The sequence below is a fragment of the Gavialis gangeticus genome, unplaced genomic scaffold, assembly GCF_001723915.1.
Source record: "Gavialis gangeticus isolate Ggan-Ray unplaced genomic scaffold, GavGan_comp1, whole genome shotgun sequence".
Classification (NCBI taxonomy): domain Eukaryota; kingdom Metazoa; phylum Chordata; order Crocodylia; family Gavialidae; genus Gavialis; species Gavialis gangeticus.
The window spans coordinates 63,119,231-63,131,467 of NW_017729022.1; positions in this window are offsets into that span (position 1 = coordinate 63,119,231).

The following is a 12,237-nucleotide window of genomic DNA, read 5'->3' on the forward strand; positions in this document are numbered from 1 at the left end:
TTTGGCTCGGCAGACCCATGCTTCAAGTGAGAGGAGGCAGGGGAAGTCCAGCTGGGCTGGTGTGCTCTGTGGTTTGATGCTGCAAATAAAGACATATTTTTAAAATAAAGTGGAAATCTGTATTTCTCTCTTTCCCAGTTGTCTCTAGGAGGTGTGAGATGATGTGACTCTCAGGATGTATGTTATGGAGACAGACCTGTGCTAGCTTAAAATTAGTTCTCTTTGGTATGGCTAGCAGCATAACTTTGGCAGGGTGGGACCCAACTACACAAGTGTTCACCCAGACTCCTGTGCATGTTCTGAAGCTCAAGCTGAGTTCCCTGCTGCTCTGGCTATTATGTTACTGGTATCTGAGGAAGCTAATTTAAAGCCAGCACTGGTAGATCTGTGCACGTTGCAATGTGGACTTAATATATGGGAAAGATCAACTTTTCCTAACACAGCATGGCTCTCTTTCCCCTTCTGGTGGCCAGACCATGTCTAGAATCTGCTCCAGTCCAAGGGGGACAGGGTCGAACTCCTCAGCTCTGCTCTGAGCCCTTCATGCTGGGTTAAAAAGGCTGGAGTGGAATAAAATTGGCCATAAACATTTGCTAGTTGGAGCAGCTTTTCTGCTTCTCTGGGCTGCCCCAGCCCTCCACCACTTAAAAAAAAAAAATCTCCTGGGATGCCACCTCATCCATTCCTCCCCCCTCTTCTTTTAATTCATCTTTAACTGAATGGTTATGAGCCCAGATTCATAGAACCAGCACTTGCGTGAATAAAGTTGTAATGTGAGCTTCTGGGGAGGTGTGAGCATGAGAGTGCCCAAGGCAGAACAGCAGCTGTGTTGGGCCTTGGTTTTGAACTTCTGCAGACTCCTTACTCCTTCAGGCTCGTGACTTCAGTGCAGAAGGCAGGTGGTGACAAACCACTTCATCCTCAGCTCCTGCTTGAGTGCCTGAACTTTGCTGCCTCCTATGGTGCAGCAGAGCCTCACTTCCTAGGATTGTTCAGGGTGCTGCCATACTAATATTGGGCCTGGTTGTCTCGGAAAACCAGAGCAGCGGGTGTCCATGCCACGCGGGAGACTGAGAAGGGGGTGCCATGCCCTGAAGGAGCTGTGGGAGAGGCCCAGAGTCCCCCCAGACCCATTGCTCAGAGGTTGGACTGTGGACTTTTAAATTATCAACCTGCTTTAATGAAAACCGTTGTGGTAGCCACAGCTCCATCTGGGTTGCTGTTGAGTGTAGGTGAAGCATGCCAGGGGTGGGGGTGTGGATGGGATATTGTTTTTTCCCCCTTCTGCGAGCTCCCAGCACTCCTTGCTTCAGGAAGCTTCCAGACATGCCACATTGGCCTAGAAACCCTCCCAAGTGTGTTGTTCTCAAAAGGACTTAAATTTATAGCAATATAGCTTGTTTATTCAGAGAGCTCCTTTTAACCTACTCATTGGCTGTTGCCTCTGCTCCTTTCTTGGGCCCACGTAACAAGTTATACCCAACACACTTAAGGGTATCCACTCATCTTCATCCTTTACATGCAACATATCCCATGTAAACTAACAGTGAAAGTAGTTCATCTCATTGCTGAAGCACATTTTAATAGGTCTTTATTAGTCTTTGTGTTGGGCTTTTTAGCTCTAAGTGTTCTTAGTTTCTCTGGACTCTCAGTCCTTGTTGGTTCAGTCTTGCTTGGTTTCCTTGTTCAGATGTCTGCTGCTGTGTTGTTTTTGATCCCCTCTCTCATTTCTTGTTGCTTTGCTGTTGACTCTGTTTCCTTTGGTGAATCTTGTGATGATGCTTCTTTTCTCCCCTTTATGACCTGCAAATGTTGTCTGTTCCTTCTTAACGCCTGTCCTTCTGGTGTGACTACTTGATTGGATCTGGGAGCTACTTGATGGGAAGCTAGTACTTTTTGTTTGCATGTTCGTCCATCTGAAATAAGCACGTTATCTTTGTGCAGTTGTGGTAACTCCTAGGGCTGTGTGAAGCTTTGGCCCCTGATTCAATTCGGCAGAGATTCAGTCCAGTTCAGTAACTGAATCTCTGAATCCGAATCAAATCAGAGGAGAGATTCAGAGATTTGGACATGGAGACAGCTTTACATGTTTTTTCTACATACCTCTAGGCAGCAGGGGCTTGTGAGTGCTGTGATGCTGGGGCACATGGAGCGTCCCACAGAAGCATGGGTGCTCCCCAGCGTGGTCGGCAGCAGACCCAGAAGTGGACCAGAAGTGCTTCTGGTCCACTTCTGGGTCTGCCAGGGAGCACGCACCCTCCTGGCTCAGTGACTGATGCTTCTGGGGGGCATCCAGGGTCACCCTGTGGCCAATCGCTGAGCTGGGTAGGTGCAGGTGGGCTCAGAGCGCTCTCTGGCAGACCTGAAAGTGGACCAGAAGTACTTCCAGTCCACTTCCGGGTTCACCATCAAGCATGTGGAGGGCCCTCCTACACTCCTGTGGGCTGCTCCATGTGCCCCAGCATTGCAGTGATCACGATCTCAAGGTACATAGAAAAAACTTTTAAAGCTGTGTCTACGTCCGAATCACTGATTGTCCAAATCGACATTGAATCTTCGGATTTGGCTGAGTTGAATCAGGGACAGTGATCCAAATCAATGAATCAAATCACTGTCCCTGATTCGGGCCGAATCTGAATCAAATAGGGCCTGCTTTGTATACCCCTAATAACTCCCCAGAACCCCTGTCATAGTACCATTTTTGTTTCAGTTAAATTTTTTTTTTTTTTAAGTTTTCATGTTTTGCTTTTCATTCTGATGAGCACCATCCACAAGATTTGGCAGCCTGGTTTTGAGTTTCCTGTAAAACAACATTTTTGCTGGGGACAACCCACGTTTCATGGGTGTTGCTCTATGATTTAAGTGTGACAGGTAAACATCGGTGTGTGAATCTATAGCTTTTTTCAACAATTTCTTCATTATTTGTACTTCATTTTCCAGCAGACCATCGGCTTGTGGGTATGCAAGACTTGAAGTGTTGTGATGGAATCCATATTAGTTTGCAAACTCCATAAACTCAAGATGGTTGAACTGAGGTCTGGTGTCTGTTCTCACAGTTTGTGGAATTCAATGTCTAGCAGAAATTGATTTGATGCGAGTTATGACATGGCTTTCTGTTGTGTTTTTGAACACAATTCAGGATAGTGAGAAGAATAATTCAGCACTAATTCATGCAGGAAAAAATTATGTACAAGTCAATGCCCACTTATAGCATGGAGCTACGGGCTCCTCAATGACCATCGTGGGCTATTTTCTTTACACTGATCAGTACTTTAGGCACATTGTACAAGTCTTTACAGCATCTTCTATGTCATTATTTATACTGGGCCAATAAAGCACCCCTTGCTTTCCTTTTGCATTTTTCAATGCCTAGATGAACCTTATGTATTCTGTTTAACATGTCTTTCCTTAGCATTGCTGGAACCAATGAGTCGTGAGCCTTTGAACAAAATGTCATCCAGTACTGACAGCTCTTCCTTGGACTGAAAGTTGGGGCTAGGTATATGTTTTCCAGGCCAACCAGCACAAATAGTTGTTATCACTTTTTGCAATGTGGTGTCCTGAGCAGTAGCTTCTGCAATTAGTGCCCACATTTTACCTGTGATAGTACATGTTAATCTAATTAAGATTGATTCCTATGTTTAAGTCTGGAATTGTGTCATTTTCCATCGTGTCATGCTCTGGGCAACAAATCTGCAATAAGTAGATGTTTTCCTGGCATGTACTGTATGTTTGGATCATATATTTGCAATTGAAAGAGAATTCTTTGTAATCTGGGTGGCATGTCTGATAACGCTTTCTTTGCTATAGTTACCAGAAGCTTATGATCAGGTTCAGCTATTCCAGGCTTCCCATAGATAAATACATGAAATTTCTTATAGCCATATACCAGAGCTAAACTGTCTCCCTCAATTTGTGCATATAGACACTGTGACTTAGAGTGCCTTAGATGCATAGGATACTGGTCTCCAGCTATCTCCATGTTTTTGAAGCAAAGCTGTTCTGATTCCTTTTCTAGAAGCCTCTGTTGAGAAATGTAATGGGTCTTTTAGAGTCATTGTATTTTAATACTGGAGCTTTCATTCTTTTTTTTCTTCAAGCTTTTAAATTCAGCATCATGTTCATGTTCCCATATCCACTGGTCATTCTTTTGTAGTGATCTAAGGTGTTTGGTATGATTAGACTACTAAATTAGAATAGTAGAAAAGAATAGCACTAGATTATGTACCTTCAATACGTCCTTTGGAAGATATTGCCTTTGGAGGCTTCCTTTTGCAAAGATTACTGGGAATGATCAAATTTGTAGGTAGCTATTTCCCTACAAATTTGATCATTCTCAGTAATCTTTGCACTCCTTCCTTATCTGAAGGGGCTGGCATGTTTGTAATGGCTTTAAAACTTGCAGAATCAATTTGCACCCCTTTCTCAGACAGTGTTTCTCCCAGATACTTTATTTTTCTGTCTCTCAACTTGCGTTTTTGTTTATTCAGTTTCTAACCTGCTCTGTGAGCTTTTTCCAATACCTTTCTTAGCCTCAAGTCATGTTCTTCTATAGTATTTCCTCAGACTAATACATCATCAATATAAACCATAGTTCCATCAAGATGTTCAAAAATTTGTTGCACCTTTCCGTAAAATACTTCAGATGCAGAACACAGTCCAAAAGAAAGCCAACAAAAGCAGTAACTTCCAAAGGGCATATTGAAGGTACATAATCTAGTGCTATTCTTTTCTAGGGGAACTTGCCAAAATCCAGAAGAGGCATCCAAAGTGAAGAAATATTTATCTTCTGCCACATTGCCAAAAACCTCTTCCCTGGTGGGAATGGAAAAATGCTCCACTTTGATGTACCTGTTCATTTGCTTAGGATCTGGACACAATTTCAAGGATCCATCTTTTTTTCTATTACAACCAGTGAACGAACCTAAGCAGTTGCTCTACTTTTCCTATTATGTCTATGTTAACTACCTATTTAATACCTTTCTCAGCTTCTCCCTTAGTACAAGGGGAACATTTCTTGGAGCCTGTATGGTTGGGAGTATTTGATCGTCTTAATTCTATCTTGTACTCAAGTTGACAGTTTCCCTCACTGGAAAAGCTCACTATTACCAACAGATGCATGCATTGCACTCCACCCCCCACCTTTGTCTCAGAGTGCTAGCCCAGGGCTGGGGTCCGACAGCATTCCCACGCCTTGAGCAATGAGTGGATAAGAGCCTTGGACTGTGCAGGCAGGGTGGGAGTTTAAACCCCTCCATAATCAGAGCATCCTGCCAGGGCCTGGCTATGTTGTGTCCCCCCAACCCCCCAGTTTAGCACTGTGGAAGGGAAGGGAGGGCTGCTGTAGCGCCCCCTGGCTTCTAGCCTGAGCCACTGCAGGCATGTGTCTGTATTTCTGTAACGAAAAGGGAATCTCTATCCATCTCCAAATTGGTTCAAGCTTTGCAGGTTAAACTAATCTGCAAATGTTGAATCAATTCAGGCTCAGGATTTTTTGAATGTCTGTCTCTAGCCTATATAACCAGCCAAACATTCAGGCCCTTCAATCACAGAACAAACCTGCTAACTAGCTTCCCTACAGACTGAGGTCTCAAATTACTACATGCCAGAAATCTGCACAAACAACCCATAGCCCTTGGGTGCCCTAAAACCCCCCTCATAAAAACAAAAAACAAAACAAAACAAAAAATAGGTCAGGTGAAGAGGCCATCTACCCAGCAAAAAGAGGCCACAATCAGCCACAAACTCTGCCATTTCATCTGCCAGCCTGATGCTCAGCCTCATAGATGCTTTGCAAGCCCACAGGCCTGCTGCCTTCTTACCTGCAAGGGCTTGAACACTCATCTGGTCCCAAACTAAACAATTCAAAAAACATGTTTTGGCCACACCCACTCACCCATCCTCAGACATTCCCCTGGCTCCCACTGAAGCCTGGCTTAAAACCTTGGGCTGGGTGTGGCATGCTGAAACCCTCAAAGGTTTCAGCGTACCATGCCAACCCAAGCCCTGCATCTTTGCAAGTCAGACCCCTGGGACTGGTCAGATAGGCTCTGAAGCACATCTCAGCTTGGCATCTCTCAGGGCAAAAATAAAAAAGGTTAACCCAGCCAGAGCCAGAATTTGAGACTTAATATCTCTTGCACATGCCCAAGCTTAAACTGCCAGCCTTTTTATTAGTAGCTCAGCCCTCAGGTTCACGCCCAAGAAAAAGGGAGGATGGCCTTCCTCACTCTCAAACTGCCAAGGGCCAGAAACATACCCCCCCTTCCCACCCCCCATGCACTCTGCTGCCCCTCCAAAAACAGAAATTGATAGGCCATGTAAAATCCCTGTTTGCCCAGCAAAAACAGGCCATGAGCAGCCACAAACTCTCCCAGTCCATCTTCCAGCCTGATTGTCACCGAGTGGCCCGCTACACGTGCCACCCCCATAGTGGGTGTGGACTCAGGATGCTTGGCAAGAGCACAGTATAATAAAGTGCGCAGCATGGCAGGAAACAGCTGGTTCTTACTGACAGGTGTGCAGTTGGTGAGGATGGAGTGACGTGTGGCACGAACACCATGGTTTATAAGCACATGCACGCTGAGGCCTCGGGGTGCATGGCTTATGACATCACTATCTGTGCCCATCACCAGATATAAAAAGGCAAGTGAAGGGAAGGAGAGAAGCATGCATGTTTCTCACATTCCTGGCAGAATCATGGTATGCAGCCATGCCAGTTCCCCAGCCTGGAGACCCAGAGCGATCTCCAGACATCAGGCAGTGCAGGGCAGCTCCAGCACCCTGATGCCAGAAGACAAAACCCCAGTAAATATGATTGGTGGAGCCTCAGGCCAGAGCTCAGTGAACTGATGCCCCTCCTAGAGGATCATGGTACCACAAGACTGACCCGTCAAGGGTAATGTAAAAGATGGAAAATTCGGCAATAAGGATAAGGAGTCCCGACTCTGAGCAAGAGTAGGATTCTCTATACTGGATTTAAGTGACAAAGGTGAAGCCAGGAAAGTGGAATAGCTCCAAATTGATTGTGGGAATGATGATGGGTAAACACTTGTAATGAATTGACAAAACTGAATTGTTTGAATGAGAAATATTATGAATTAATTAAGCATTTCATTTAGTAGATTATCTATTTATTTGATTAATTTATCTCCCTGTCCGAATACATGAATTGAGAATCTCATGAGGTCCAGGATTCCAGCAGACCCTTGATGGACTGAATTAATAAAACGATAGCCTCTATAATGTACGAGTGAGGCTAACTATAGGGAGACTTCCCATGGGTGGGTCGCTCAACATACCCTGACAACAGAGCAAGGAAGGGTGTCAGACAAGAACAACTTGATCTCAAATAACAAGGCACCTCTTGTTTTGGCATAATTGGGTACACTGATGCTCAACCTCAGATGTGCTTCACAAGGCCACAGGCAGCACCTTCTTACCTACTAGGCCCCGAATGCTCTCAGCTGCCTCAAAACTAAAAACTGCATAGATTTTATAGACATTAGGGGCTGGAAGGGACCTCACGAGATCATAGAGTCCAGCCCCTCTGCCATAGGCAGGAAGTTGCTGGAGTCAAATGATCCCAGCATTATAAGCTTCCAGATGTTTTTTGAATGAATCCAGAATAGGTGCTTGCACCACCTCTGAGGGGAATCTGTTTCAGACCCTGGACACGTGGACTGTAAAGAAGTTTTCCCTTATGTCCAGTCTAAGTCGGCCTTCCAGAAGCGTGTGGCCATTAGACCTTGTTATGCCTTGGGAGGCCCTGGTGAACAACTGTTTTCCCAAATCCTGGTGCACACCCCTTATATACCTATAGGCTACCACAGAGTTCCCCCAGGTCTTCTCTTCTCCAGGCTGAAGAGTCCCAAGTCCCTCAGCCTCTCCTCATAAGGCTTGTTCTCTTGGCCTTTGATCGTGTGGGTGGCATGATCAAAGGCTAAACAAAAAAATTAAAATAATGTATTTTGGTTTCACCGACTCACCCACCCTCAGACATTCTAAGGGTTCCCACTGAAGCCCTGCCTAGGATGCAGGACTTGCTGTGGCATGCTAAAACTCCTTTGGCATGCCATGCCGTGCTCTGCATTTTTGCAAGTTGGAGCCCTGGCAACTGGCCAGATAGGCTCTGGAACCCATCTTAGCTTGGCATGTCTTGGGGCAGAAAAAACCAATTAACCCAGACAGGGCCACAAATTGAGACTTAAGATTACTTGCCCACACCTAGGCTTGAACGAACAGCCTTTTTGTCACCAGCATGCAAGACCTGCCTGCCCCCAGGAACCATGGACCATTGCACTGGACCCTCCCCAAGACGCACAAAAAATAATACAGCTCCAGGTGAGACGCACCTCCAACCCCTCAGCCAAAGCTGTCTTTCAAGCCCCCAAAACATTCAGCACACCTGCCCCCAGTAACTGAAGCACCCCACAGTCCATCTTCTGCTCGCTGGACCCTCACCATGAGATACAAACCCCAAATCAACCCCATGCTGGACACACCTCCAACCCCTCAGCCAAAGCTGGCTTTCAAGCCCCCAAAATGATTGGAAAAACCAACCCCCAATAACAGACAGCCACTGTATGTAGGACAGAGGATCTTCCCACCCCAATAACCACAGTCCATCTTCTGTTCACAGGACCCTCTCCAGGATGCACAAGCCTGAAACCAACCTAAGGAGGGACACACCTCCAACTCCTTCAGCCAAAGCCACCTTTCTACCCCCCCAAAAATGATCAGCACACCTACAGGCAGTCACAGTACGAAACACAGAGGACCTGCCTGCCCCCAGTAACCAAAGTTCTCCACAGTCCATCTTCTGCGCACTGGAGGCCCTAGCCACCCTGAAACACAAAACCTTCTAGAACTAAAAGGGACATAAACATCCACCTTGCCTTAGTACCACTAGCAACAGCTATATCCAGCAGTGATAACCCTACAGGCCAAAAAGATGGGGTTTTCACAGGAGCTAGCTGTTAACTGAATGATGCTCAACAATTCTGGCAATGCTAAACTAGGGCTCTTCTGACATGCAAGAGGGAAAGGTAGAAAACTACTTGGGTGAGATAAAAAGCAAGACACATGTGTAGAGAGCATCTTGTGGTTAGCCAGAAACAAGGGCCAAAGGCCAGGTATACCAAATGAAGCAAATGCAAAAACAAAATCCAAGAGCCACATGCTATTCATTTAGTTGCTAGAGGAGTGAGATTTTCTGAAGCATCCTAAACAGCATGCCATCTCCTGACACAATGATGCAATGGAGATGCACACCAGCACTGAAAGAGGCATTTCTTAAAACCACTACACTGCTGTTCTACTACCAGAGTGCATCCCGGGCACATGATTATATTTATGGGGGGGGTGTGTGTGATTAATTCATTGCCTAAGCATGTGTGTATGGCCTTCAGTAAAGGAAAGGGTAGGTACTTGATTTATTCAGTCAAGCGTCAGAGCCCTTGAACATCCAGCCAGAAAGCAGTTACTTTTTAGTAATACCTACCTACCATATTCACTATCTGAGGTGCATTGTTTAGAAAGGGTGGGTAAACCTATGTAAGTATTGAGTGGATATAAAAGAAAACTGCAGAGGGACCAATATAAGCCCAGGAATGCTCTCTCCCAAAGAAAATCATCATGTTGCTTTGGCCTACTATCAGGGCTGTTACAGGACAAGATGCTATATGCACTACAAAGTATCTTCCCTAAATACCATACGCCCACTAGCTTCACAGAATAATTAAACGTATTGATCATCTGTGTTAGACAGACAGAGCTTGGCAGTTCTCTGTAAGACAGCAAAAATCTTGTAGTTAAGATTTAAAATAAAAACACTAGGAAAACAGGGATTGTTATAGCAGTCTTAAAACCACTACAGTGCATGTCTGTCTTTCCACAATGAGCGGTGCCCTCTAGTTGCCATCGTACTATCCAGCTGCTTGAGCTGGCCCAACAATTATACCCATTTGTAGCTGCTGCCAACAGATTTTTGGCAAGTTAAAAATAAAGGATGAGATATTCAGGCCCTAGTTAGGAAACTACGTATGAAACCGAACAAGTTGCTGAGGAGCAGTAGTAGAAGGAGGCTGTTCCAGAAGATAGGGTGAACTTGGTCAAAGGAAGTCCTTTAAGGCTGATGTGCAAAACTGTCAGGACAGCTACCAAGTCCAGGCTCTAGTAACCTTACTGCCAAAATTGCTGAACACATTTGGGAAAAAAGTGTCTGCAAATCCATTCACCAGCCTTTACTACAACCCATGATAATGAAAAATAAATGTGGTCTTTTAGTTATTCAGGACTGGAAAGGCAACTAGAATTCTTCAGACATTAGCCCCCTCTGCTCAGCACTACTGCTCAGGTAGGTTGAACATGAGGTTACAAGGGCAGTAAGGTGAAAACCCTTATTGCCCTTGTAGGTCAGGATCTGAGAGCTGACACTTCACAGTCCCTCGCAGGGGACTGGCAGAGGAGTGGCAGCACACGGAGCAGAGTTTCCTAGTGGTCCCCAACATTGCGGCAGCAAATTTGAGACGGACTTTTGGATGGTAGCCCCGGGGTGAGTTTCGCTTCCCCACTAACTGGGCTTAGGTGGTCTCTCCCCTGGGTGTGCTTGCTGGTGATGATGACTGTTAACTGTTTCAGGTTTCTTTTTAGGTCTAAGGGTAAAGGTTGTCTGTCTTTTAACGTTTTAATTTCTTGCTGTAACCCTATTTCAGTTGAACATGTGCTTACAAGCAGGGATCACTGGACACACTGGAACATCCACTTCCCATGTGTTTACCAGGTTTTGTGTGGCAGCTTGAACCATGTGAGGGAAATGTTGGTGTTGGTCTGTCTGAGTGCTTTTCACTATAATAATTGGTTTTTTGTTCTGTACTGAAGAAGAGCTGATGACACCAGGTAAGTTTTTGGAGGCATGGCTTGAGTGTAATGTGCTGCCTTTAAGCCTTTCAAAGTTGAGATGTATTGGTATGAGCAGGAAAAAAATGAGAACCTTGTTAATTTAGGCCTTGAAATTTCAGTAAACAGTGCTGGGAGGGATAACTACCATAAACCCTATTGTGTGGAAGCTGGAAAATGTTAGGTGAACTTGGTGCCTCGGGTGCTTCTGCAGTCTCTCTCCTTTTCCCCTTCCTGCATCATGTGCTTCTTTGGCCTCTCTTCTTGCCCGCAGGATGTCTCCCCTGCTTCTCCACCTTTCTTCCCTCACCAGTGGTGTTGCTGCCACTTCTGCAGCTTCTTTTCTCCTCCTTGTTTCAGGCGCTGTTCCCATAGTTTCTGCTGCCCTTCGTGGTGCTCCTCAGCCTCTTCCTTGCAGCCTTTCCCCCCTCTACCTTGGTAGCTCAGATGCTTTTCTAATGTCTCATTTCTAGGCCTTGCACACTCAGTCCTCTTCCAGCCTTTCTTCTTTTGCTTGGTCATACAGAGGCTTCAGCAGCTGTTGCTGGTCTTGCCTTTTGATGCAACAGGGTCTTTACCAGTCTTTTCTCTTTATCCCCTAGTGTCTCGCTGCATTTCCAGTCCTTACTACTCATTCTGCTCGTTTTTCAGGTGATCCTGCCGCCTTTCATTTCTCCCCCTTTGGCTCGCAAATACTTTTCTATCTATTCTGTCCCTTTTATCATGTTTAGGGCCTTCCTCAACATGCTTTGCACCTCTCTAACTCCTTTTTGCTATTCAGATGGATCTCTGACCTGTTTTCCTCCTTGGTCAGAAACCCTCTCCCCACCTCCACCACCTGCCATCCAGTTGGGGTCTATCACTGTCTTCATGCCAGAGTCTGTGGCCTGGCTGTTGGGAGACTCCAGCTTGCAGCTGTGCTAGAGGTGGCTGGAGTGGCTTGAGCTGGCTTGAGACTTAGTGTTGAAGACTGGGGAATGTTTCAGGCAGTGCTGCTCGCAGGGGAGGGCAGGGCTCCCCAGGCTGATTGAAGGGTGCAGGCAGGCTGGGCACTTGAAGCCAGTGGAAATGATAGCCTAGACCCCCCTCCCCTTAGCTGTTGGGAGATGAGCATCCACCTGGCCTCAAGAGCCTGACCTACCTGTGCCCTTAATTTGGCGTGGAGGAGCCCCTTCTGACCCCAGCCATTAACATAGCCTGAGCCCATTCCTCAGCACCAGCACTGGAGCCAGCTCAGACAGCTCTTGCAGCCTCCAAGCCAACCAGTGCTCTGCCTCCACCATCATACGGGTTGCCCTTTTCTGGACTCTCAAGCTTTACCACGTCCTTGTTAAAGTG